Here is a 26,061-nt window from a genome sequence, read left to right on the forward strand (position 1 = left end):
AACAAACACGGCGAGGGGGAAGGAGATGTCGGGAAAGAGGTTGGGGGGGGGGGGCGCCAAACTGAATCTTTGCCCTGGGTGCTGGAGAACCTAGCTACGCCTCTGCGTAATTGTTGAGCTGCAATTGTGGCGCATGCCAGCTCTAAGATGCAACATATTTATTAGGAGACGTTTGCCTCTTAATTTATGTGTCGCATCTTACGGCGAACTGTTTATTAAGACAGGCGTATGAAATGGCAATCTTAATAAATCTCCCCTTTGTCTTTTTGTTTTTAATAAAACTTTTATATGCAAAAATGTTATAACTTGTTCACAGCTACCTCTGTATGTTAAGAAAACCACGTATAGGTCGTCTTGGCCAAAAGCCGTCCAGCCGACATCCTAACATGAGATCCTATAGTGGGTGCATGTGATGAGAATTGCACCTGTTCTTGTCTAAACATCTGGGGTCTTGGAAACTGTAAATACATTGGGTTTTGCGCAGCGGACCGCACAGGATATTCCAGAGGACCCCGACTAATGACTCTGGTTTCACATATGTTATCACGTGGAGCAACTTGAACTTCAATATTATGTCCCTCTGACTTGCCATCAATGACAGACTTCATTCCTCCCACCGATTTGTCTCTTTTCATATCTGAGGCTCTCTGGTCTTTTCCAAAGATATTCAGCTTGTTTCCAGGATTCGCCAGTAAACCGTCTTCATCTACGACGTAATCCTTCAGAGCCTTTTCTTTACAGTTTCTTTCCAAGACCTTGAGCTGTCTAAATTCTTCGGGAAGCTTGTCATTAGAGAACTGTAATAACATTGAATGTACATGAATCACGACCATTGAAACCCCCACAAACAGAATATCTGGGACTACAATGTGAGAGTCGTTGTTCATGGGTTTCACGACTTGGATCGCTCTTGCTGGTAGCATGAGCAATTCTGCTGATGACGCCATATTAGAGAGCTCCAGGTATGCTACGTGAGAAGATATGCAGCTGTCCAAGTCTGGATATATGTAATGCTGTGTTATCATCAGGCTTACCTGCAAAGAACTTGTGACATTTTTGTGAGTATAGATATTCAGATACCCAGCCACTATGGATGTAAAGTCCGCCATCATTGCTTTTGCCATCGTCATGTGAAGGGACAAGACATATGATGCCTCCAGCGCTAAAACTTTCTGCACGGGTGAAGGCAAAGGGTGCAATGACCAAAGAAGATTATCCTATTCAAAGAAACGCAAGTGCTGCATTAGTGCACGTTCTAGGTGGACAATAACAGCCTTCTATTCTTCAGGTAGTGTATTCAGATACAAATGCATTTTAAAGGGGTGTTCCAGTCATGAGAAATTGATGGCCTATCCTCGGGATAGGCCATCAATATTTGATTGGTGGGGGTCCAACTCCCAGCACCCCCGCCGATCAGCTGTTCTGAAGAGACTGCGGTGCTCATACGAGTGCTGCTTCCCCTTCATTCCTTATCTGCTCGTACTATGAATCGCGGACACACTTGTAGTGGCGGTTCACAGTATTACAGAACTGTCCTATTCCCTCGAGTGGGAGAAGCCTGTAACACTGAATCACTGCTACAAATGAGCAGTGACAGTAATAAAGGAGAAGCAGCGCTCATACGAGCATCACTGCCCCTTCAAAACAGCTGATCGGCGGGGGTGAGAGGAGTCGGACCTCCACCGATCAGATATTAATGGTCTATCCTGAGGACAGGCCATCAATTTCTTATGACTGGACATCCCCTTTAACACCTGTATAACTGCCACAAGAACTAAAATATTGAACTGATGATCACCATAGGATTCGGTTCAGTAGAATGGAGGGGGGGGGGCGGGCTGGGTCTTGTGGCCTAATAAAACCAGTTTAACCCATTAAGGTTGAATCGCTGCATTGCAAGAGCCATAACGTTTTTGTTTTTTTTGTCGACGTAGTCGTATTAGGGCTTGTCTTTTGCAACTGTACCATTTTTGGGGTACATATAATTAATTGATCAACTTTTGCTAATTATTATTAGGGTGGATGAGAAAATATTGTGTTTGATATTAACCCCTTTACGAATGACATATGGCTATATACGTTCCATCTGCCGATGCCCCGTGCAGTTGTCATGTATATAAAAAACGGGGTTTAATGAGTGCAGTGCTGCTTCATTGTAAGCAGCGCTGCACTCTCCTGTCAATCCCCCCCCCCCGCCATAGATAGCTCCATACACAACTCCCCTGTAGATAGCGCAAAAACCCCCTGTAGATAGCGCCACCTAAGCTATGGCCGGGGATTGCCCTCCTAGAGGGAGCCCCCAACGTCTCTCCATCCCCCTGTAGATAGTGCCACCCTCTGCATATAGCGTCACCCCTCCTGTAGATAGCACTACCCCCCTGCAGATCGCGCCACACCCCCCTGTAGATAGCACCCCCCTGTAGATAGCAACTCTCTGTAGATAGCTTCAGATAGCTGTAGATAGTGTGGCACTATCTAAAGTGGGAACTGTGGCACTATATGGGCACTATCTACAGTGGGCACTGTGGTGCTATTTGCAGTGGGTACTATCTATGTGGGCACTGGCACTATCTACAGTGGGCAATGTGGCACTATCTACAGTGGTATTGTGGCACTATCTACATGGGCACCGTGGTGTTTTCAGGTGGCTGGGACAAAAAAACCCTAACAAATAAAATTCATACATTTTTTAACGGCTTAGGTGGCGCTATTTACAGGTGGTTTTGCGGTATCTACAGGAGGTTGTGTATGGCGCTATCTACAGTGGGGGGGGGGGGGCGGTGTATATCGGACTCTCAAAGCCCCGGCAGGAATGAGTGCAGCGCTGCTCACACTGAAGCAGCACTGCACTCATTAAACCCCGTTCCAGGCTGCCGTTTATATACGTGGCAACTGCACGGGGCATCGGAAGTTGGAACGTATATAGCCGTATGGCAGTCGTAAAGGGGCTAAACTAATCTAGAAAATTAAAACCTCATAAGTAAAAAGTAAAAATAGTTGTCACAGAAGTTGCAAAGATATTATCGTTTAACAGGTTCCCGACCGCTGGCTGTATTTTTACGGCCAGCGGTCAGGGTCTCTGAAGTCCGCCGTATAGACTAATTACGGCGACACTTTAGAGACTGTGCACGCGCAATCGCGTGCATACAGCTCTATGCCCTGGCTGTTGCTAACAGCCATGGGCACTGGGCAGAATGTCAGGGACCAATCTTTTGGCCCCTGAACATGTGATCGCTGTGAATACCAATCACAGCGATCACATGCATTTGTACGTATAAAACAGTGTGCACGCGATCTGGGCACTGGGCAGAGTATTTGGGACCAATCTGATGGTCCCTGAACATGTGGTCGCTGTGAAAACCTATCACAGCGACCACATTTGTTTTATTTTGACTTTTCTGGCAGCAAATCTCCTTCCTCTTTTCTTCTCCTCAAACATTGTTTCAGTTTGAGGAGAAGAAGAGACTCGGGAGAATTGCTGCCAGAAGATTACAGTGAAAAAAAATACAGTTACACTATAAAACATTCTCTGTATAGATAGATTTCTATCTATCTATACAATCTATCTATCCATCTATCTTTTTTTCTATCTATCTACCTTTCTTTCTTTTATTCTATTAGAATAGGCAGGTAGGGAGTATATAATTATATATATATATATATATATATATATATATATATATCCACATATATATATAATAGTTTATTTTTTTGTTAGCGGTAGTGTAGATATATATACCAGTTTGTGTGTTTTATAAAAAAAAATAAAAAAAAATTTGTTTAGTTAGTGTTAGTGACGTTATGGCGAGGAAGTTGTTTAGCGCTGAGGAGGCATACGCCATGCTGTGGTCTGAGTCGGAGACCGCATCAGAGATGGCGTCAGAGATGGAACCTGTTTTGGGCAGTGACAATGACAGCGTCACTTCAGGTTCATCTTCAGGGGACGTTGTCCCTAATGCAGTTGAAACTGCAGAACATGAAAGCGCAGGGCCAAGTAGCACTGTAGCACGGGACAGCCTCGTCCCTCCAGTCCAGGCTCTTGTATGGGCACCTGCCCCATCTTTTGGGCCTAGAATCCACGGATTTACTGCCACTCCTGGCATAACCGTGGACAATACAAATTTTGTCCAAATGGATTACTTCCATTTATTTATAACGGACGACATCCTAAATCAGATTGTCCACGAAACAAATTTATATGCCACGCAATATATAAGGCAGAAACATTCATCCACCCATGCCAGAGATTGGACGCCCACCAATTTGCAGGAAGTAAAAAAATTTTTGGGGCTCACCCTAAATATGGGTATTGTCAAAAAGCCCTCCATTAGGTCTTACTGGTCAACAAGACCCGCCCAAGCCACCCCAGTGTATTCTGCAGTAATGCCCAGGTCTCGTTATGGGACAATAATGAGGTTCCTCCACTTCAATGACAACGCACAGGCCCCCCCAAGTACCGATGCAAACCGGGATCGGTTGTTCAAAATTAGACCACTGATAAATTCCCTGAATAATTTATTTCTGCAACTCTACACCCCTGAGCAGAATGTAAGTGTGGACGAATGCCTCCTCAACTTTCATGGCAGACTTAGCTTTCGCCAATATCTACCTTCCAAAAGGGCAAGATATGGCGTTAAGCTTTATAAACTGTGCGAAAGTGGGTCAGGAAATACCACCGCCTTCAGGATTTATGAAGGGCGGGACCGCACAATAAATGTTCCTGGATGCCCCCCTGATCTTTCCACCAGCAGCAAAATTGTGTGGGAGATAATGCAGCCTGTACTGTGATAATTTTTATTCCAGTGTGCCCCTGTTTAGGCATTTGCATGCTGCAAGGACTGGGGCATGTGGTACCATGCGCAAAAACAGAATTGGTTTTCCACAGCAATTAATGGGGAAGCGCATGGTAAAGGGGGACTCCTGTGCTTATGCATCTGAGGAATTGCTGGCGGTCAAGTTCAGGGATCGCAAAGATGTGTATGTGCTAAGCACGATTCATACCGCAGGAACAGTGGCAGTGAGGGAAAGAGGGGCAACATCGGACAAGCACAAACCAGTGAGCGTGTCCGAATATAACAAGTACATGGGGGGGGGGGGTGGATTTAAGCGACCAGGTTTTACAGCCCTATTTAGTAAAGCGAAAAACAAAAACCTGGTACAAAAAGGTGGCCATTTATTTGTTACAGGTGGCCATCCACAACTCATTTGTGCTCTATAAAAAAAACAGAGGCAGAGACACATACCTGGATTTCCAGGAGAAAATTATTGAAGGCCTCATATTTGATGTTCAGGACACCCGAGAATGCCCCCAGTCTGAGGATGTCACGCGACTGACTGAAAGACACTTCATCAGTCGGATTCCCCCAACACCAACCAGAAGCAACCCCCAGAAAAAGTGCCGCGTCTGCAGAAAAGACGGGCACCGCAAAGATTCCCGATATTTCTGTCCCTCATGTCCCTCGCAACCAGGCCTGTGCATTGAGCCATGTTTTAAAAAATACCACACTGTTCTGCATTATTAGATTTTAGTTAATTCGTTGAAAATATATTTGCCCTACATTACGTTTTTATTTTTCCCCTGATTTTACTCCAAGGGTGAGGGAGGGAATGGGTGGGGGGTGGATGTCATGTTTGATGTTTTCTAAAGTTCATCTGCTGGAGAGCTCCATTTGCATAAACCTGCAATTTCTTATTTTAGAAAACCACAAAAAATAAATTCCCATTATACCCCTAGATGAATATTTTGGGATTTCTGCTTCAAGAGCAGATATTTTGGAAGTGTTATAGAAACTCTGTTGAGTTTTGTAAAACCAGCTTTGAAAAAAAGCGATTTGTGAAATAATCTTCTTCTATCCTCCGCCCTCCTACATCTCTATGTGATAAATAAGGCCACATATTTGGTATCCCCATGCACGGGAGAAGTGGAAGAATGTGAAAGGAGATGAATTTTGTCCGTGGTCTATACCGTGTGTGAAAAATGCTGGTATAAACTGACGCATTTGCTAAAAAATTGCTCATTTTATTTTGATCCATCTTATTCAAGAAACTTTCAGAAAAAAACTGGACTGTCTAAAAATATGATAAACCCCTTGAAGGAAACCTTGTGGGGTCTACTTGTGTGAATGTAGTCATTTATGGGGTGTTTCTAATGTTTCAGCAGCATCAATCAAATCAAATGCAAAATTCCTGGACCGAAAAGGCCAAAAAGCCTCCTTTTATGCCAAGCCCTGGCACATGCCCGCACAGTGAATAAGGCACACATATTTGGTATCCCCATGCACGGGAGAAGTGGAAGAACGTGAAAGGAGATGAATTTTGTCCGTGGTCCATACTGTGTGTGAAAAATGCTAGCATAAACTGACGCAGATGCTAAATTCTTGCATTTTTTTCCAATTTTGCCCACTTTAGAGAAAAAAATAAAAATGATATATACTGACAAATGCCACTAAAACAAAGCCCTATCTGTCCTTTAAAAAGAGTGTCAAATTCAAAGATGAACTTTATTCACCTGCAGAGTTATAGTCATCTAAAGAAGCGCATAGCAAAATTGTGACATTTGCTCTGGTCATTTAGCTGTAAAACAGCCTGGTCCTTAACCGGTTAATTAGTATGTTTCCCGCTGCAGCCACTTTTGACCTTCCAGACAGAGCCTTATTTTTCAAATCTGACATGTGTCACTTTATGTGTTAATAACTTTGGAATGCTTTTACCTATCCAAGCGATTCTGAGACTGTGTAACGGCTGCCGCGCCGTTCCCCGCCTTCCCCACGGCCTCCTTTCCGTCACGCTCATCCCGAGCTCCACTTACCAGATCCGGACGCTCTGCTGGTCCTGGGCGGCGTCAGATAAGTTCATCCCTTACCTCCCTCCGCGGCCGTCATCCTCGATGTGCGGCTGCAGCCACTAGAGAACGCGCGCGCTGACTCGTCCTTTCTTAAAGGGCCAGCACGCGCCTTAATTCAAAGACTTCCTATTTAAGGATCCTCCTTCCTCTAATCCATGCTTGTTCAACCAAGTTTCCCGTGAGCTTCCCTGTACCCTGGTTCTCTGTTTCCGTCCATTCTGCCTTTGTCTGGATTTGCCGTTGTTACCTCTGCCTGAACTTGACTATCCTTGCCTGCCGCCTGCCTTAACCCATTGCTATCCATACCCGTTACGACGTTTGCCGCCTGCCTTGACCTATTGCTGCCATACTCGTTACGACGCCTGCCGCCTAACTTGACCTATTGCTGCCATACCCGTCAATAGAAAAACAGCTCCAAAAAGGCTTCAAAAAATGCTTTTGGCTACAAAAATGGCTGAAAACAGCTCTGTCATTTTCAGCAGTATTTGTAGCCTAAAACTTTTTTTTGAGGAGTTTCTTGAGCTGTTTTTTCCCTGACACAATGAAAAACAGCTCCAAAAATGGCTCAAGAAGTGAAATGCTCCTTCTTTTTAAAACAGCGGCGTAAAAAAACACCCCGTCTTGAACTAAGTGCCATTTTTCCCATGGAATTCAATGGGCAGATGTTTGTAGGTGTTTAGCTAGCGTCTTTCCAGGCGTATACGCCCCTAAATACACATAAAAACTCTACGTGAACGTACCCTAACAAAGTGATGGCACACAGAAACACAGATGATAACCAATCCTTCTAAACCACTATTTATATTTCTCCGATAGGAATAAAGGTGTATTACTTCTCCATCATCCAGTTCACAATTCTTTGCTTCCTCACTACATTCCCAGGACAAAGGCAAATCTTACCTATTACTTCCAGACAGTAGTTTTTATTGTAAAACTCCCGCTGCTTAAAGGGCATTTATGGTATATACATAGGATATATTTTGGGCCCCTACCTATCCGAATAGACATCCCACATTTAGCTATAGAAGCCTGACAGAGTTTGCCACAATGAGGTGCAGAAGCAGGAGAGAGCTGGATGTGCATGTGCGCTGCTGTCCTTCTAGTCTATGTGAGTTAGGCCTCATTTACACGAGCGTAATATACGCGCGTGCTTTTCACGCGTGTCGTACGCACCTATATTACTCTATGGGGCAGTTTAGACAATGCGTGAATTTTGCGCAGCGTGAGTGCGTTGCGTAAAACTCACGACATGTTCTATAATCGTGCGTTTTTCGCGCATCCACGCACCCATTGAAGTCAATGGGTGCGTGAAAACCACGCATGCCGCACGGAAGCACTTCCGTGCGAACTGCGTGATTCGCGCAAGAGCTGTCAAAAGGATGAATGTAAACAGAAAAGCACCACGTGCTTTTCTGTTTACAAACATCCAAACGGAGTGTCAAATTAGAGATGAGCGCACCGAACTTCACCGGGTTCGGCCGAACTCGTTTTGACCGAACCCGGCAAAAAATGTTCGGGTACGCGACGTCAGGAGACAGTCACTGCCCACGGTGCTGAAAGACTTAAAGAGGCTCTGTCGCCAGATTTTGCAACCCCTATCTGCTATTGCATCAGATAGGCGCTGCAATGTAGATTACAGTAACGTTTTTATTTTTAAAAAACGAGCATTTTTGGCCAAGTTATGACCATTTTTGTATCTATGCAAATGAGGCTTGCAAAAGTACAACTGGGCGTGTTTAAAAGTAAAAGTCCAACTGGGCGTGTATTATGTGCGTACATCGGGGCGTTTTTACTACTTTTACTAGCTGGGCTTTCTGACGAGAAGTATCATCCACTTCTCTTCAGAACGCCCAGCTTCTGGCAGTGCAGACACAGCCGTGTTCTCGAGAGATCACGCTGTGACGTCACTTCCCCAGGTCCTGCATCGTGTCAGACGAGCGAGGACACATCGGCACCAGAGGCTACAGATGATTCTGCAGCAGCATCGGCGTTTGCAGGTAAATCGATGTAGCTACTTACCTGCAAACGCTGATGCTGCTGCAGAATCAAGTGTAGCCTCTGGTGCCGATGTGGCCGACACGATGCAGGACCTGTGAGTGACGTCACAGCGTGATCTCTCGAGAACACGGCTGTGTCTGCACTGCCAGAAGCTGGGCGTTGTGAAGAGAAGTGGATGATACTTCTCATCAGAACGCCCAGCTAGTAAAAGTAGTAAACACGCCCCGATGTACGCACATAATACACGCCCAGTTGGACTTTTACTTTTCAACACGCCCAGTTGTACTTTTGCAAGCCTCATTTGCATAAATACAAAAATGGTCATAACTTGGCCAAAAATGCTCGTTTTTTAAAAATAAAAACGTTACTGTAATCTACATTGCAGCGCCGATCTGCTGCAATAGCAGATAGGGGTTGCAAAATCTGGTGACAGAGCCTCTTTAAACCGTTTCAGCACCATGGACAGTGACTTTCGATCACAATATACATATACGTGTAAAAAAAAACAGAAGTTCGGACTTATCGATAAGTCCCGGCTCCTTCCTCCAGTCCGACCTCCCGGGATGACAATTCAGTCCAAGTGACAGCTGCAGCCAATCACAGGCCAAGCACAGGCTGCATCCAATCACAGGCTGCAGCGGTCTCATGGACTGCCGCGTCATCCTGGGAGGTGGGGCCGGATGACAAGAGAGGGACGCGTCACCAAGGCAACGGCCGGGAGACCGGACTGGAGGAAGCAGGCAGTTCATGGTAAGTTTGAACGTCTTTTTTTATTCACAGGTTGGTGTATATTGTGATCGGCATTCACTGTCGAGGGTGCTGAAAGAGTTACTGCCGATCAGTTAGCTCTTTCAGCACCTTGGACAGTGACGGGCGTCGACTAGCCTCATCTCTATGATGGCGGCTGCGTGAAAATCACGCAGCCGCGCATCATACACGGATGACACACGGAGCTGTCAAGTGCCTTTTGCGCGCGCAAAACGCAGCATTTTTTGCGCGCGCAAAACGCACATTTCTTAAAGGGAACATGTCACATTGAAAAAAAATCCTATCCGCCGCCAGACTGATATATAGCTTTGTAGGAAAAGATTGAGTAGAACCTTTTAAGTTATTGATCTAAATCTCTGCTCATTCTGGGCTTAGGAGTCCAGTGGGCGGTCCTACTCAGTGAGTGACTGCTTTCATGTATGAGTGTGAATACAGAAATAGCTGTCAATCATTGTGTAGGACCGCCAACTGGACTCAATAAATAGATAAATAAATTACAAGTTCTCAATCTTTTCCTGAAAACCTATATATCAAGCTACTCCGCTCCTGCTTTACATGCTGCCTACAGACCAGACTGCATTTTCCCTTTAAGCTGGCCATACACTGTATATAGCTGTTGACTGACTGTATATCGCTGTCAGAAGCTTATCTCCTGCAGGAACAAATGATCGGGCATGTTGAAATCCAACATACCCGATGATTTTTTCCTCTGACATTGGAGATTCAGGTGAGCCCCCCAAACATATTAAATCGTTGGCCGGTCCAGCTGACGTTTATTTAATGTGTATCGCCAGCTTTAAGAAATACGGAGTCCACAGAATTCCTACATAACCACAGATAATTGGTTTTACCTGAAGAAAATACAGACTTCCATGACGACACACATTGGATCCACCAGAAGCCAAACCAATGACAGGCTGGCACTGAATATCCCTAATCTAATAGGGAAAAAAGGAGAAGGGCTTTCAAGTTTTTACATCATTACACAATATATAAATGCATCCCCCCAACTCAAACTTATAAAAAAACTATTTCCAGAAGAAAAATTATTTCAGAAATGGTAATAACTGCATAATGTTAAATCAACTTTTCTTCCATAAACTATGGAAAAAATAGCTTAAAATAAATCTACAAACAGACACAGAATCCCTATGCATACTTGGGTAGAGGAATAATGTATTAAACAGGCGACGCTGGAATATTAGTTTTATATCCCATCCTAAAAACAGCTTCAAAGAAAATAAACGCAGACCGGAAATTACAGCCAAAACTTTATTACGATTTCAGAAAATGTTTTGTCGCAAACAAAACATGGATGATTGAGCTGAGCGGTTCTTCAGAAGAGTGGGTGCCAATGACTGGTTTCCGAAACCGCCAAAGACATTAAGTCGAGTTTAGCCCATGGACTGATGCTGAGGCCACCATGAATTCGGCGAAGATCCAAATACCGCCGCTGAGATTCTCCCGTTTCTGGTCTAGATCTGTTTATTGACAACCAACCCATTCAACAAAGGGAAGTATTGACTGAGTTTATAAAAAGTTCCAGAATAATTTTTAACTTGCGCTGTGGGGTCCAGAAGGAGATTAGTAAAATTACTCACCTTGTCGTTACTATGGGTGTGCCACCTGGAAATTATTTTTTATGTTGGGATCAGAACAAGTGGCTGTTACAGACAGTAAATTATAATATTATTATTGGTAGGTCCAAACCAAATGTGGCTGGGTGGAATATCTAGTGCTCAGCGGTTTCCTATATCTGGGCTACAATGTTGTGTGGTTACTTACAGGATTGCCAAACCTTGTCCGGAGCTGGTCAATTACTGTGAAATTAACCTACAGTCTATCGACTGCAAGAAAAAATATAAAAGATGTACAAAAATCACAATCTCAGTGGATACGACATGTAATGCACATAATATAGCAACAACAGACAATATAACAACAATAGACTAAAAAAGTTACAAAGTCTTGGGCTTTGAGGGTTGAGATTGAAGGTCCCCCTACCCTAAAATGTAACGCATGAGATATGATGACATAGTCAACATATTTAAATAAGATTTAGGCTCTGTTCACATTACGCCAGAGCCTTACATCGGAAGTAGGATCTACCCTGATGAGTGTCTGTGACCTATCCCACTGTATAGGCATAGATGCCCATAGGATCCCATTGTAAAAAAAAGTTTTTTATTTTACTGAATAATTTTGTATGTAATAGCGTAGTCTACCTAGCTCCTTCATACGGTAAAACATGAAGCATGCCGATGCACACCGGCCCGGCTTACGCCAAAACCACACACTTCGGGTGAATGGGGCCTATGGATATGTTCTGTGTATATGTCGTATACGTCCAACGTAGGGCTCTGACTTATTTGGTGGGTGATGCATTAACATGTGGTTTCATAGACTATACATTCAAAAACATTACTTTAACATACTATGTACAGTCATAGGGAAATTCTCTGTTTTTATTTATCAGGGCATAAAGAACAATTGTGTGGTCCTCACCAACTTCTATATTCAAGCAAATAACCTCTGGTGACAAAAAACAACAACACAGATTTCAATTTGTAGACTTTTTTTTCCAAAAAGTAAACCAATATTCAGAAACTAGGTGGGAAAAATAAGTACACTTAATAAATAAGTAATATGCAGTCTCTTGTGGGCATTCATTTGTATATATCTTTCTTCAAGTGGATCTAACAGCTTAATGCAGGCAGCATATTACAGCTACAAGTTTATACTCCTAGTAGCCAAAATGGCACAAAAACGTTTGTGCCGTTTGACTAACAGGATCATTGAAAGAATACACTGGACTCATAATTATGAGTCTGGTGTGTTCCTGAGACGAGCGCTCCCCCCACCCTTCAGGGCCGGTGACTGACAGGCTGCTATTTATACATGCAGACACCGCAGCCTGTCAGTCACCGCAGAGAGTGGCGGGGGTAACCATTTTGGCTACTGCAGTAGGAGTATGGTCCTGTAGCTGTAATATGCTGCCCTTACAAGGGCAGGATATTAAGTTCACAGATCCACCTTTATATCCCGCTGCAGCATCTCAATAGAGTTGAGGTCTGGATTTTGACTTGACCATTTCCAATAACTTGATTTTGAATTGCTTGGGATCATTGTCCTGTTACATGACCCGATTTCGGCCCAGCCTAAGCTGCTGAACAGATGACCTCACATTCGTCTCAATAAAATTCTGGTATAAAGTGGTGTTCATCGTGGTCTCAATGACTGCATGTTTCCTAGACATTATGTGCTCATGGTGTGGAGGTATTATTCAGTAACAGTATGGTGGTATTATTCAGTGACTCTGTCGTGGTAATAAGTGGTTATGGTGTGTAGGTATTCACTAACAGTGTGGTGGTATTATGTAGTCACTATGTGGATATGGTGTGGGGGTATTATTCAGTAACAGCATGGTGGTATTATTCAGTCACTACCGTGTTTCCCCGAAAGTAAGACAGTGTCTTACTTTCTTTTTATCCCCAAAAGCCCGACTATGTCTTACTTTCGGGGTATGTCTTATATTGTAAAAAAATTGTCAAATTTTTTTTTTTTTTTTTTTCACAAACTTTATTTAACTGTTTTACATTTTTTTTTTTTAGTCCCACCAGGGGACTTCACTATGCGATGTGCCGATCGCATATATAATGCTTTGGTATACTTAGTATACCGAAGCATTATTGCCTGTCAGTGTAAAACTGACAGGCAACCTATTAGGTCATGCCTCCGGCATCGCCTAACAGGCAGATGCTGAAGGCAGACCTGGGGGTCTTTGTTAGACCCCCGGCTGTCATGGAAACCCGACGGCGACCCGCGATTTGTTTGCGGGGGCGCCGATCGGGTGACAGAGGGAGCTCCCCCCTCTGTCAAACACATTAAATGCCGCTGTCGCTATTGACAGCGGTATTTAATGGGTTAAACTGCCGGAATCGGCGCGCGCTTCGATTCCGGCAGTTGCAGCAGGAGCAAGTGCAGGGGACGGCGCGGTGACATATGGAGAGGGGGCGGCGCGGAAGTGGGCAGGAGGCGGCAATACCCCCGTGTTTCCCCGAAAGTAAGACATATGTCTTACTTTCGGGGTACGGCTTATATTAGCCGACCCCCCTGAAACCCCCGATACGTCTTACAATCGGGGGTGTCTTACTATCGGGGAAACACGGTATGTGGTTATGGTGTGGAGGTATTATTCAGTAACAGTATGGTGGTATTATTCAGTCACTATGTGCTCATGGTGTGGAAGTATTATTCAGTAACAGTATGGTGGTATTATTCAGTGACTCTGTCGTGGTAATAAGTGGTTATGGTGTGTAGGTATTCACTAACAGTGTGGTGGTATTATGTAGTCACTATGTCATGGTAATATGTGGCCATGGTGTGACGGTATTATTCAGTAACAGTATGGGGGTATTATTCTATCACTATGTGGTTATGGTGTGATGGTATTATTCAGTAACAGTATGGGGGTATTATTCAGTAACAGTATGGGGGTATTATTCAGTCACTATGTGGTTATGGTGTGGAGGTATTATTCAGTAACAGTATGGGGGTATTATTCAGTCACTATGTGGTTATGGTGTGGAGGTATTATTCAGTAACAGTGTGGCGGTATTATTCTATCACTATGTGGTTATGGTGTGGAGGTATTATTCAGTAACAGTATGGCAGTATTATTTAGTCACTATGTGGCGGCAATATGTGGCCATGGTGTGACGGTATTATTCAGTAACAGTATGGTGGTATTATTCAGTCACTATGTGGTTATGGTGTGATGGTATTATTCAGTAACAGTATGGGGGTATTATTCAGTAACAGTATGGGGGTATTATTCAGTCACTATGTGGTTATGGTGTGGAGGTATTATTCAGTAACAGTATGGGGGTATTATTCAGTCACTATGTGGTTATGGTGTGACGGTATTATTCAGTAACAGTATGGCAGTATTATTTAGTCACTATGTGGCGGCAATATGTGGCCATGGTGTGACGGTATTATTCAGTAACAGTATGGGGGTATTATTCTATCACTATGTGGTTATGGTGTGACGGTATTATTCAGTAACAGTATGGCAGTATTATTTAGTCACTATGTGGCGGCAATATGTGGCCATGGTGTGACGGTATTATTCAGTAACAGTATGGTGGTATTATTCAGTCACTATGTGGTTATGGTGTGATGGTATTATTCAGTAACAGTATGGGGGTATTATTCAGTAACAGTATGGGGGTATTATTCAGTCACTATGTGGTTATGGTGTGGAGGTATTATTCAGTAACCGTATGGGGGTATTATTCTATCACTATGTGGTTATGGTGTGACGGTATTATTCAGTAACAGTATGGGGGTATTATTCTATCACTATGTGGTTATGGTGTGACGGTATTATTCAGTAACAGTATGGCAGTATTATTTAGTCACTATGTGGCGGCAATATGTGGCCATGGTGTGACGGTATTATTCAGTAACAGTATGGTGGTATTATTCAGTCACTATGTGGTTATGGTGTGATGGTATTATTCAGTAACAGTATGGGGGTATTATTCAGTAACAGTATGGTGGTATTATTCAGTCACTATGTGCTCATGGTGTGGAAGTATTATTCAGTAACAGTATGGTGGTATTATTCAGTGACTCTGTCGTGGTAATAAGTGGTTATGGTGTGTAGGTATTCACTAACAGTGTGGTGGTATTATGTAGTCACTATGTCATGGTAATATGTGGCCATGGTGTGACGGTATTATTCAGTAACAGTATGGGGGTATTATTCTATCACTATGTGGTTATGGTGTGATGGTATTATTCAGTAACAGTATGGGGGTATTATTCAGTAACAGTATGGGGGTATTATTCAGTCACTATGTGGTTATGGTGTGGAGGTATTATTCAGTAACAGTATGGGGGTATTATTCAGTCACTATGTGGTTATGGTGTGGAGGTATTATTCAGTAACAGTGTGGCGGTATTATTCAGTCACTGTGGTTATGGTGTGGAGGTATTATTCAGTAACAGTATGGGGGTATTATTCTATCACTATGTGGTTATGGTGTGACGGTATTATTCAGTAACAGTATGGCAGTATTATTTAGTCACTATGTGGCGGCAATATGTGGCCATGGTGTGACGGTATTATTCAGTAACAGTATGGTGGTATTATTCAGTCACTATGTGGTTATGGTGTGATGGTATTATTCAGTAACAGTATGGGGGTATTATTCAGTAACAGTATGGGGGTATTATTCAGTCACTATGTGGTTATGGTGTGGAGGTATTATTCAGTAACAGTATGGGGGTATTATTCAGTCACTATGTGGTTATGATGTGGAGGTATTATTCAGTAACAGTATGGGGGTATTATTCTATCACTATGTGGTTATGGTGTGACGGTATTATTCAGTAACAGTATGGCAGTATTATTTAGTCACTATGTGGCGGCAATATGTGGCCATGGTGTGACGGTATTATTCAGTAACAGTATGGGGGTATTATTCTATCACTATGTGGTTATGGTGTGACGGTATTATTCAGTAACAGTATGGCAGTATTATTTAGTCACTATGTGGCGGCAATATGTGGCCATGGTGTGACGGTATTATTCAGTAACAGTATGGTGGTATTATTCAGTCACTATGTGGTTATGGTGTGATGGTATTATTCAGTAACAGTATGGGGGTATTATTCAGTAACAGTATGGGGGTATTATTCAGTCACTATGTGGTTATGGTGTGGAGGTATTATTCAGTAACAGTATGGGGGTATTATTCTATCACTATGTGGTTATGGTGTGACGGTATTATTCAGTAACAGTATGGGGGTATTATTCAGTAACAGTATGGGGGTATTATTCAGTAACAGTATGGTGGTATTATTCAGTCACTATGTGGTTATGGTGTGATGGTATTATTCAGTAACAGTATGGGGGTATTATTCAGTAACAGTATGGGGGTATTATTCAGTCACTATGTGGTTATGGTGTGATGGTATTATTCAGTAACAGTATGGGGGTATTATTCAGTAACAGTATGGGGGTATTATTCAGTCACTATGTGGTTATGGTGTGGAGGTATTATTCAGTAACAGTATGGGGGTATTATTCAGTCACTATGTGGTTATGGTGTGGAGGTATTATTCAGTAACAGTGTGGCGGTATTATTCAGTCACTATGTGGTTATCGTGTGGAGGTATTATTCAGTAACAGTATGGGGGTATTATTCTATCACTATGTGGTTATGGTGTGACGGTATTATTCAGTAACAGTATGGCAGTATTATTTAGTCACTATGTGGCGGCAATATGTGGCCATGGTGTGACGGTATTATTCAGTAACAGTATGGTGGTATTATTCAGTCACTATGTGGTTATGGTGTGATGGTATTATTAAGTAACAGTATGGGGGTATTATTCAGTAACAGTATGGGGGTATTATTCAGTCACTATGTGGTTATGGTGTGGAGGTATTATTCAGTAACAGTATGGGGGTATTATTCAGTCACTATGTGGTTATGGTGTGGAGGTATTATTCATTAACAGTATGGGGGTATTATTCTATCACTATGTGGTTATGGTGTGACGGTATTATTCAGTAACAGTATGGCAGTATTATTTAGTCACTATGTGGCGGCAATATGTGGCCATGGTGTGACGGTATTATTCAGTAACAGTATGGGGGTATTATTCTATCACTATGTGGTTATGGTGTGACGGTATTATTCAGTAACAGTATGGCAGTATTATTTAGTCACTATGTGGCGGCAATATGTGGCCATGGTGTGACGGTATTATTCAGTAACAGTATGGTGGTATTATTCAGTCACTGTGGTTATGGTGTGATGGTATTATTCAGTAACAGTATGGGGGTATTATTCAGTAACAGTATGGGGGTATTATTCAGTCACTATGTGGTTATGGTGTGGAGGTATTATTCAGTAACAGTATGGGGGTATTATTCTATCACTATGTGGTTATGGTGTGACGGTATTATTCAGTAACAGTATGGGGGTATTATTCAGTAACAGTATGGGGGTATTATTCAGTCACTATGTGGTTATGGTGTGGAGGTATTATTCAGTAACAGTATGGGGGTATTATTCAGTCACTATGTGGTTATGGTGTGGAGGTATTATTCAGTAACAGTATGGGGGTATTATTCTATCACTATGTGGTTATGGTGTGACGGTATTATTCAGTAACAGTATGGCAGTATTATTTAGTCACTATGTGGCGGCAATATGTGGCCATGGTGTGACGGTATTATTCAGTAACAGTATGGTGGTATTATTCAGTCACTATGTGGTGGTTATATATTGTCAATGGTGTGTCGGTATTATTCAGTAACTGTATGGTATTATTCAGTTACTATGTGGTGGTATTATGTGGTCAGGGCGTGGCTGTATTATTCACTAACAGTATGGTGATATTTAGTCACTATGTAGTAGTAATATGTTGTGATGGTGTGGTGGTATTATTTGGTAACACTGTGGTGGTATTATTCAGTCACTGTGTGGTGGTAATATGTGGTCATGGTGTGGCTGTATTATTCAGTAATAGCATGGTGGTATTATTCAGTCACTATGTGGTTCTAATATGTGGTCAAGGTATGGCAGTATTATTCAGTAACAGTATGGTGGTATTAATTTGTCACTATGTGTTGCTAATATGTGGCTACGGTGTGGCGGTATTGTTTATCCCTTGTATAATGGTATAATTGGTAATATTGCCTTTGGTATACTGGATTTTGTTCAGTAATAGTATGGTGATATTTGTTTCTTGTATAGTGAATAATGGTATTATTTGGTAACATTTTGACTGCATAATTTAGAGGTAAAATCTGAAAGAATTATCTCCGATAACAGCTTTAGGGCAAGAACTTTTCCAATAAAATTAAAGGAACACTCCAGGGCAAAACAGATACACTGTTTTGTCCAGTGCAAGGCATGAGGGGGATGGGGCATGAACTCAGGGATTCTCTCTTTGGCGTTCTTTAAATGCTTGCGTCATCCACCACTCCCTTCGGCCCTGCCCTAGGCATAACACAGTGTAGCTAATTTGCATGGAGAGCTCCTTTAATTCTACCCATATCTTTTTAAATACCTGCAGCCTTTATAGCTTGCATGTGATCAGTGTAAGACACAGTCTCTCTTCTCCCTAGATCCTTGGCTTCTTCAACTATCTGCAATGAAGCATCTTTACTCCTACAAGAAAAAAACTGTACATGTAAGAATCATTGGAAAGTGTTACTGTCCTCTGAAGACCCCACCATGAATATTTATCAGGAAGTAAAAGTGAAGTGTTATTTCTAGAAATTCCCACTGCAGCTGGGTTAAAAGTATAATAGTTTTTCTAATCTAATGATGGCCGCACTCCCCAAAAAAAATATTTTAGGATTTGTTTTTCGCAATTGTCAGCCATAAATTCGCCACATACTTTAGCGCAAATGTCCAATAGAGGGGCCAGCACCAGTGGCCACTGGTAAGGAAGCAGCCTCGGCTCCCTCTATGGCAGACTTAACATGACTGTGTATTACATGATTGTCCATTCGTTTGGGCAAGCCGCTCTTTCAGGGGAAAAGTGTCTCCAATTATAAAGACATTTAATTACATTTTATATTTCATTAAGTTATTTCCACACCTGTATTTTTGGTGCTTACGGCAAATATCCTATGAGTACAACTGTCCTAAATACATTAACCTTGGGAAGGCTATTCAGAAACAGTACTTGGCCTGCTCAGCTTCCTCTCTAGTGTACTTCAGGCCAGTGCAGACCGAAAATATCTCAAAACAGGCAAAATCTCACCAGATTTTTTGGTATTATTTCAAAGAATTGTGGAAATGTTTAGAGAGGGAAGAAAAGGCAGCTGGATGTGAGTTTCCTATTAAAAAATACAGAGGCTTATCCTATAAATATTGTAAATTGCAATTTCATGAGATAAATCAGAATTCTTGCAAAAAGAAAGGTAAAAGGTAATCTTTAAAAGGAACACTCTGGGCAAAAGCTAAAAATTCAGTGGAAGGTCCACCCTACCCCCAAATTGTCATCTTCCTTGCCGATTGGGTGTCTTCTGGCAGACTGCTCCTTCAGCCTGTCTGTATGCTCAGGTCCCAGGCAACATGACCCACCCAGGGAACTGTAGTAAGAACATCTTACTGTCCTCTCTGCTCAAGGCCTGACCAGTAGGTGAGAATTTCAGGGACTCCTCCACACCGGGAAAAAGATGGATTTCTTTAACTTTCACCCCGAAAACGTTGATTTAAAATAAACACTAAGAATTATACAGGGATATGTGAAGCAGCTTTTGACGTTTCTCACCTTTCTCTTGTGAGGTGTTGTTCTTTTGACTCCACTTTGGGACCATCTTTCTTCTCAATCTGTAATTCCACTGAAGCAGTAATAACAAAGACAGATTTATAAAGCAATATTATAATGAAATAGATTCAAGGTTTAAAATAAAGCTTAGAGAAAAGGTTTTTGACCTATCTTTAGCTCAGAGTGCTCATACTGGGTCACGCCAAATACACTATAAAATTGCAGTTCCATAGAGATCTATTACTCTCCACAAACAATTCTAGGTGTATTATAACACTCCAGGCTAGTGGGCCTCTATCGGACGACTCCAGGCTAGTTGACGACGTCACACAAGTGTTCAGAATTCAGTGATTCTTGGCACTGTTCTATTTAGCAAAATCTCTATAATCTTTCAGAATTGTCCTCCACTGCTGAGATTGGTACAGGAAGAGATAGCAACATTTGAGTAGCTGCTGATTGGTGCTCGCATCTAAGATCGTGTTATAAGACTTGACAATGGGCATATACACTGAATGGCGACTTTAAAAGAGACACCAGACACGTGACCCTGGAGTGAAGCATAAAATCAAGTGAGCAAGTTTTCCGTCGATCAATTTCAGTGTGAATCCATTAGAATGGGAAAATCGAGCAATCTCAGCGACTTCGACTGAGGCACAGTCATCGGTGCTAGGCTAGCCGGGGCCAGTATTTCAAAAACTTCTAAGCTTGTGTTTTTTTTTTCCTGTAACAATGTCGAGAGTATACAAAGAATGGTGTGATCAAGAAAGAAGGGGTCAGACGAGGATGTCAAGAGTCGTTCTGATGATAGGACGGTGAACAGTCAATAAAATTGCAACCGAATACAACGCTGGTGCCCAACTAACGTGTCTGAATGCACAACTCGTCGTTTCTTAGTGTGGATGAACTATAACAGCAGACGACCAGTTTGAGTGTCATTGCTGTCTAAGGGAAACAGAAAAGCAAGACTCCAGTGGGAAAAAAAACAACACAAAAATTGTATCACTGAGCAGTGGAAAAACATGGCCTGGTTAGATGAATCCAGATTTCTGTGGCACCATGCTGATAGGAGGGTCAGAATTTGGAGAAAGCAGCATGAATCGATGATCTCTTCCTGTCCGATGTGAACATTTCAGGCTGGTAGAGGTGGAGTAATGGTGTAGGGAATGTTTTCTTGGCCCACCCTGGGTCCTCTGATACATGTGGATGGATGTTTGATCAGTAGGGCTTACCTAAGCATTGTGGCTGACCACGTACCTCTCGTCATGGCAGAAGGACACTTTAGTGACAACTGTGAGAAGCTATCCTGTCTGCATGGGCCAATATTCCTTTCAACACCAAGTGGAATCTATGTCATGACGAATTGATGCGGTTCTGAAGGCCAAAGGAGATCCAACACGCTACTAGATGGGTGTCTCTAATAAAGTGGTCATTCAGTGTCTCTTTAAACAAACAATTATACAGACAATATGTGAAGCCGCTTTTTTTATGTTCCTCACTTATAACTTGTGACGTGTGGTATTGTGTTGCAGGTAATACAAAAGTATACGACAATCTCCTGTAATAAGTACTATTTAAAACAATTCAGCAGTGTAACTGGTTTCACTAATCCTGGGCACGCAGGCTGACAACACAGGAATACGTTCAGGGAGTTGCAAAAAAAACTGCGTGGCATGTGCTATGGCCCTATGACTGGGCCTGAATGGCAATTAGTTTATTATCCAAAAACATTATCCCCTTTCCAAAAATTTTGTGGATGCAGAGAATTACCATTTAAGATTTCAGGTACAAAATACAGGTGAATTCCAGGTTTTATTATGTTTGTTGACAAATCCTTAACTGCAAAATAGAGAAATGGGTTCATTAATTTCAATCAATACTCCTATATTTAAAGCGGATCTGTCACCTGAATATGCTGTGCTATTTACGGGACAGGTCTCATCTACTATTATCCTAAATAACCCCCAAAAATATATTGTGTCATTTGGCTAATAGCAGATAACAAAGACTACAGTGGAATCATAGGTAACATTTTTGTGCCGTTTGGACTAAAAGTAGAACCGTCCTGTCCCTGTAATATGCTGCCGGTAAATATGGTAATTATTCAAATGACAGATCCGCTTTTATAGATTTAAAAAAAGTCTACTTAAAGCAATTTCTGTGTTTCATCTTAACACAGTTCGTCACATACAACTGAAATGTTAAAAACCAACTTCGAGGGGTTGTCTCATAAAGAGAATTAGGAAATTAGGATGTCATAAATGAGGGTCTCCGACTCAGGACCCGCCTCCATATGCCTGAATGTAGGGCAACTCTGGCGCGACTATGCATTACATGGACGGAGATTAATTTCAATGGCTGGAATATAATGCTACATTTCCCTTGTACAGATGCTGCAGGTAAAATGTATAGCCAGAGATGGCTTCTCCTGGTGGTAACAGCTGATCTCCGGGTGTTAGAAATGTCAGAACTGCAGCGATCATCTGATCGCCTGTCCAGCTACCATACATAAGGGGGTCGTCCCTAAAACACATTCCCTTTACCAATACATTTTCCACAAAGAAACATAAATTGAATGTCTACAGTCCACTTACATATTGACTGATTTATAAAGTATCTATATATTGCATGAAAGGCATCTAGATTCAATAACACGAAGTCTGGCTTAGAGACAAAGGTATTTCTATCATGCCCATAAAGACTTAAAAAAGTGGGTGCCATGAGATCCCCATTATACAGCTTCTTAAACCGGAGGTAGTGTGGAAGGTATAGTGTGCCTAGCATCAAGCAGAAAGGAACATGTGAGAGGAAAGTCTGACAGCAGCTTACAATACGCCTCTCTATTGTCCTTTTTAAGCAGAATGCCAGGCACAGTATGTAACATTTTTCTCGTAAAAACGATGGATACCGCGATGGAACCCCATCATAAGTTAATAGGGTTTGTCAGGCATTGGTGGAATCCGTCGTACGGCGTACCTAGCACTGCGTGATGGTTTCCACTATAAACAGAAACCAGGACGCAGATGTGAAGAAAGCCAAAATACACATTAGACGTATGTCAACTGAACCCGATGATTTTGGCAGGACTAGCCGACCATTTAATGTGTGTGGCGGTGTCCAGACTCTTCCCTGATGGAAGATGTCAAGAGAGAGAAGGGTTCGGCATGTTGGATTCCAACATGCCCGATCCTTCAGTCTGCAAGGAGATAAGCCGCTGGCAAAGTAGTCTGGCAGCGGCTTTCTCCCTTTTTCCTATTGAGAATGCATATACGCTCGGCCGAGCCAAGAGTGCATGTGTAAGGGGATGTGGAAGGAAAAGCTGTGGTGCGAATAATTATTTGGCTTACAGTTATCTGAAATGTATGTCCAGCTGCTTGTAATCAGAAGATAACTGATGAAATCCCAATGATGAGTGAAAACGATCACGTTTATTAAGAACATATTATAGGGTCTCATTTATCAAAACTGTCTGACAGAAAAGCTGACCATTTTGTGCATAGCAACCAATCACAATGCAGTTTTTATTTTTCTGGAGCAGTTTAAGGGTCAGTCCACACTGAGTTTTTTGGCGTTGATTTTGACGTGGAAACCGAGTCCGAATCAGCGCTAAAAAAGTCTGCAATCGCCTCCCATTGATTTCAATGGGAGGCAGAGGAATTTTTCCCTGGGCGGCTCTTGGCTGCTCGCAGAACAAAAAAGCAGAGTGTCCTTTCTTCCCGCTGTATCCGCCTCTGACCTCCCATTTAAATCGATAGGAGGCAGAAAAAACCAGCGGTACTCGTTTCTGAGTGTTTTTCGCCCGCTGTCCTTGAATTTGCTTCAATGGCCGCGGGTGAAAAACGCTACGAAAAAACGTGGAAAAATACATGCAGGCAGTTCAAAATCTGTCTCAAAATTCCTGAAGGAAACTCTTTTTTTTTTTGTTTTAGGGTATGTTCACACGTCTTAACAAATTACGTCTGAAATTACGGAGCTGTTTTCAGGCGAAAACAGCTCCTGAATTTCAGACGTTTTTGCAAGTACTCGCGTTTTACGCAGCGTCCATTACGAACGTAATTGGAACTGTTTTTCAATGGAGTCAATGAAAAATGGCTCCAAAAATGACCCAAGAAGTATCCTGCACTTCTTTGACGCGGGCGTATTTTTACGCACCGTCTTTTGACAGCGACGCGTAAAATTACACCTCACCTGAACAGAACATCGTAAAACCCATTGCAAGCAATGGGCAGATGTTTGCAGACGTAATGGAGCCGTCTTTTCAGGCGTAATTCGAGGCGTAAAATGCCTGAATTATGTCTGAAAATAGGTCGTGTGCACATACCCTTAAAGTTTTGGTCTGATTCGCACCAACTCAAGTCTGCCTGTTAGACAATTTTGATAAATAAAACCCATAGTAAGAAAAATAAAAAATAAAAGGTGTCCATGAAGGAAGTAAATCCAATATTATGACACGACAGTGCAGCCTGAAAAATAGAATTTTATTAATAGCCCCCCACACATTTTATTTGTCATGGTAACAAGAAATGGAAAACTGAAGAAATCCTAAGTAAACGTGGAGTAGGTTTAGTGGAGGACTGCTCACCAGAATCACATAAAACCAGTAACAAATTAGTCATCCCGGAGCATGAGGTAATCATCACCTTCATTAATGCCGAATATAGCAGCAAATTATTGCCGGTCAAAAGAGAGAGAAAAAACAAAAAAGATGTTGGTAGCCAAAAGAAAGAGACGTAAAATACTGGAAACAGATGTGGTTTGGGGGAGTACACGTCATGGACGACTCTAGGACTATAGTTGACTGGCGGTTTTTATTTTTTGCTGTTTTGGCAGTAAAGTGGTTGTCCGAGAGAATAAGAAAACACACTGGCTGCAGGAAATGTGAAAGAATAACAAACCAAACATAACTCACCTATTAAATCCGATGCCGATCCAGCGCCGCCGATGCTTCAGTGGTCTCAGCCGGTCTTTTATTGATTTCCCTTCATCGATGATGTGACGTTCTTCCATGTGACCGCTACAGCCAATGACTGGCCTCAGTGGCGCAGTGATTGGTTGCAGCAGTCACATGCATGAACGTCATGTCATCACTGAAAGACACATCAACAGGGACCGGTGGGACAACCAGAACATTGATGCTGGAGCAGCAGGGGATTTCATTGGTAGGTTATGTGTAATGATGGGGTAGGGAGACAGACAGGTGAGCCCTAATCTACCCGCCACCCAGTCCCTGCCTACTTGCAACGGCCCGTCCTAGGCGACGGCGTACAACTGGGCGACGGTCCCTACTCTCACTATGTGCACGACAGACAGACAGACAAGGGTACAAAGAAGCTAAGGGAAAAGGGGCAGATGCCCACGGCAACACCGTGAGCTACAAGAGTAGTGAACGAGCCGAGTCAAACCAGGAGTGTACGAGGTACCAAACGCAGAGCAAGAGAGTAGTCAGTAAAGCCAGGGTCAATATGAAGCAGAGGACAAATAGTACAAGCAGCTGCAGCAGAGCCAGGAAACAAGCAGAATCACAGGCAATTGAGAAGCAGGAAATGAAGGTATAAATAGACAGAGGGCAGGAGCTAGCTCCGTCTGGCCAGGCTGTGATAGGCTCTCCCACTCCTCAGCCTCCCAACCTGAGTGGTAGAAGAAGGAGTCACTCTATCAGACTTAGGAGCAGGTGCAGACTGAGTAACCACGGGCATCGACACAGAAGTTGTGTCTGGCAGATCCTTTACATTATGTTTAGTTTGGTATTTTATTGTATTTCCTGCAACCAGTTTGTTTTCTTATTCTCTCAGACAACTCATTTAAGGTCCATATTCACATCACATTACAGCCGTCACTCAGCGGTATATGTCGGGAGGACTCCCAATTAGGGTTGTCACGATACCGGAATTTGACTTCAATACTGATACTTTGTGTAGTATTGCGATTTTCGATACCAAAAAAAACCACACAAAAAGAAAGTCCTTCCATTTTTTGATGTGAGGCACAAGGTATTATGAATTTTGAACCTCCATGTGCTTCACATTAATAGTAATTAACCCCATCATGTTTATCAGTCATAATGGGTAACATTGGGTTAATGTATGAGGTACATGATTGGTTAATTACTATGAATGTGAGGCACATGGAGGTTCAAAATTCATAACACC

At 42.5% G+C, this 26,061-nt stretch overlaps 1 pseudogene; it reads right to left on the bottom strand.

The window, feature by feature from the left end:
• Positions 1-329: 329 nt before the first annotated feature.
• LOC142748874 (piRNA biogenesis protein EXD1-like) overlaps positions 330-26,061 on the bottom strand; it is a 28,713-nt pseudogene continuing 2,981 nt past the window's right edge.

The sequence above is a fragment of the Rhinoderma darwinii genome, chromosome 1 (assembly GCF_050947455.1).
Source record: "Rhinoderma darwinii isolate aRhiDar2 chromosome 1, aRhiDar2.hap1, whole genome shotgun sequence".
In the NCBI taxonomy this organism is placed as follows: Eukaryota; Metazoa; Chordata; class Amphibia; order Anura; family Rhinodermatidae; genus Rhinoderma; species Rhinoderma darwinii.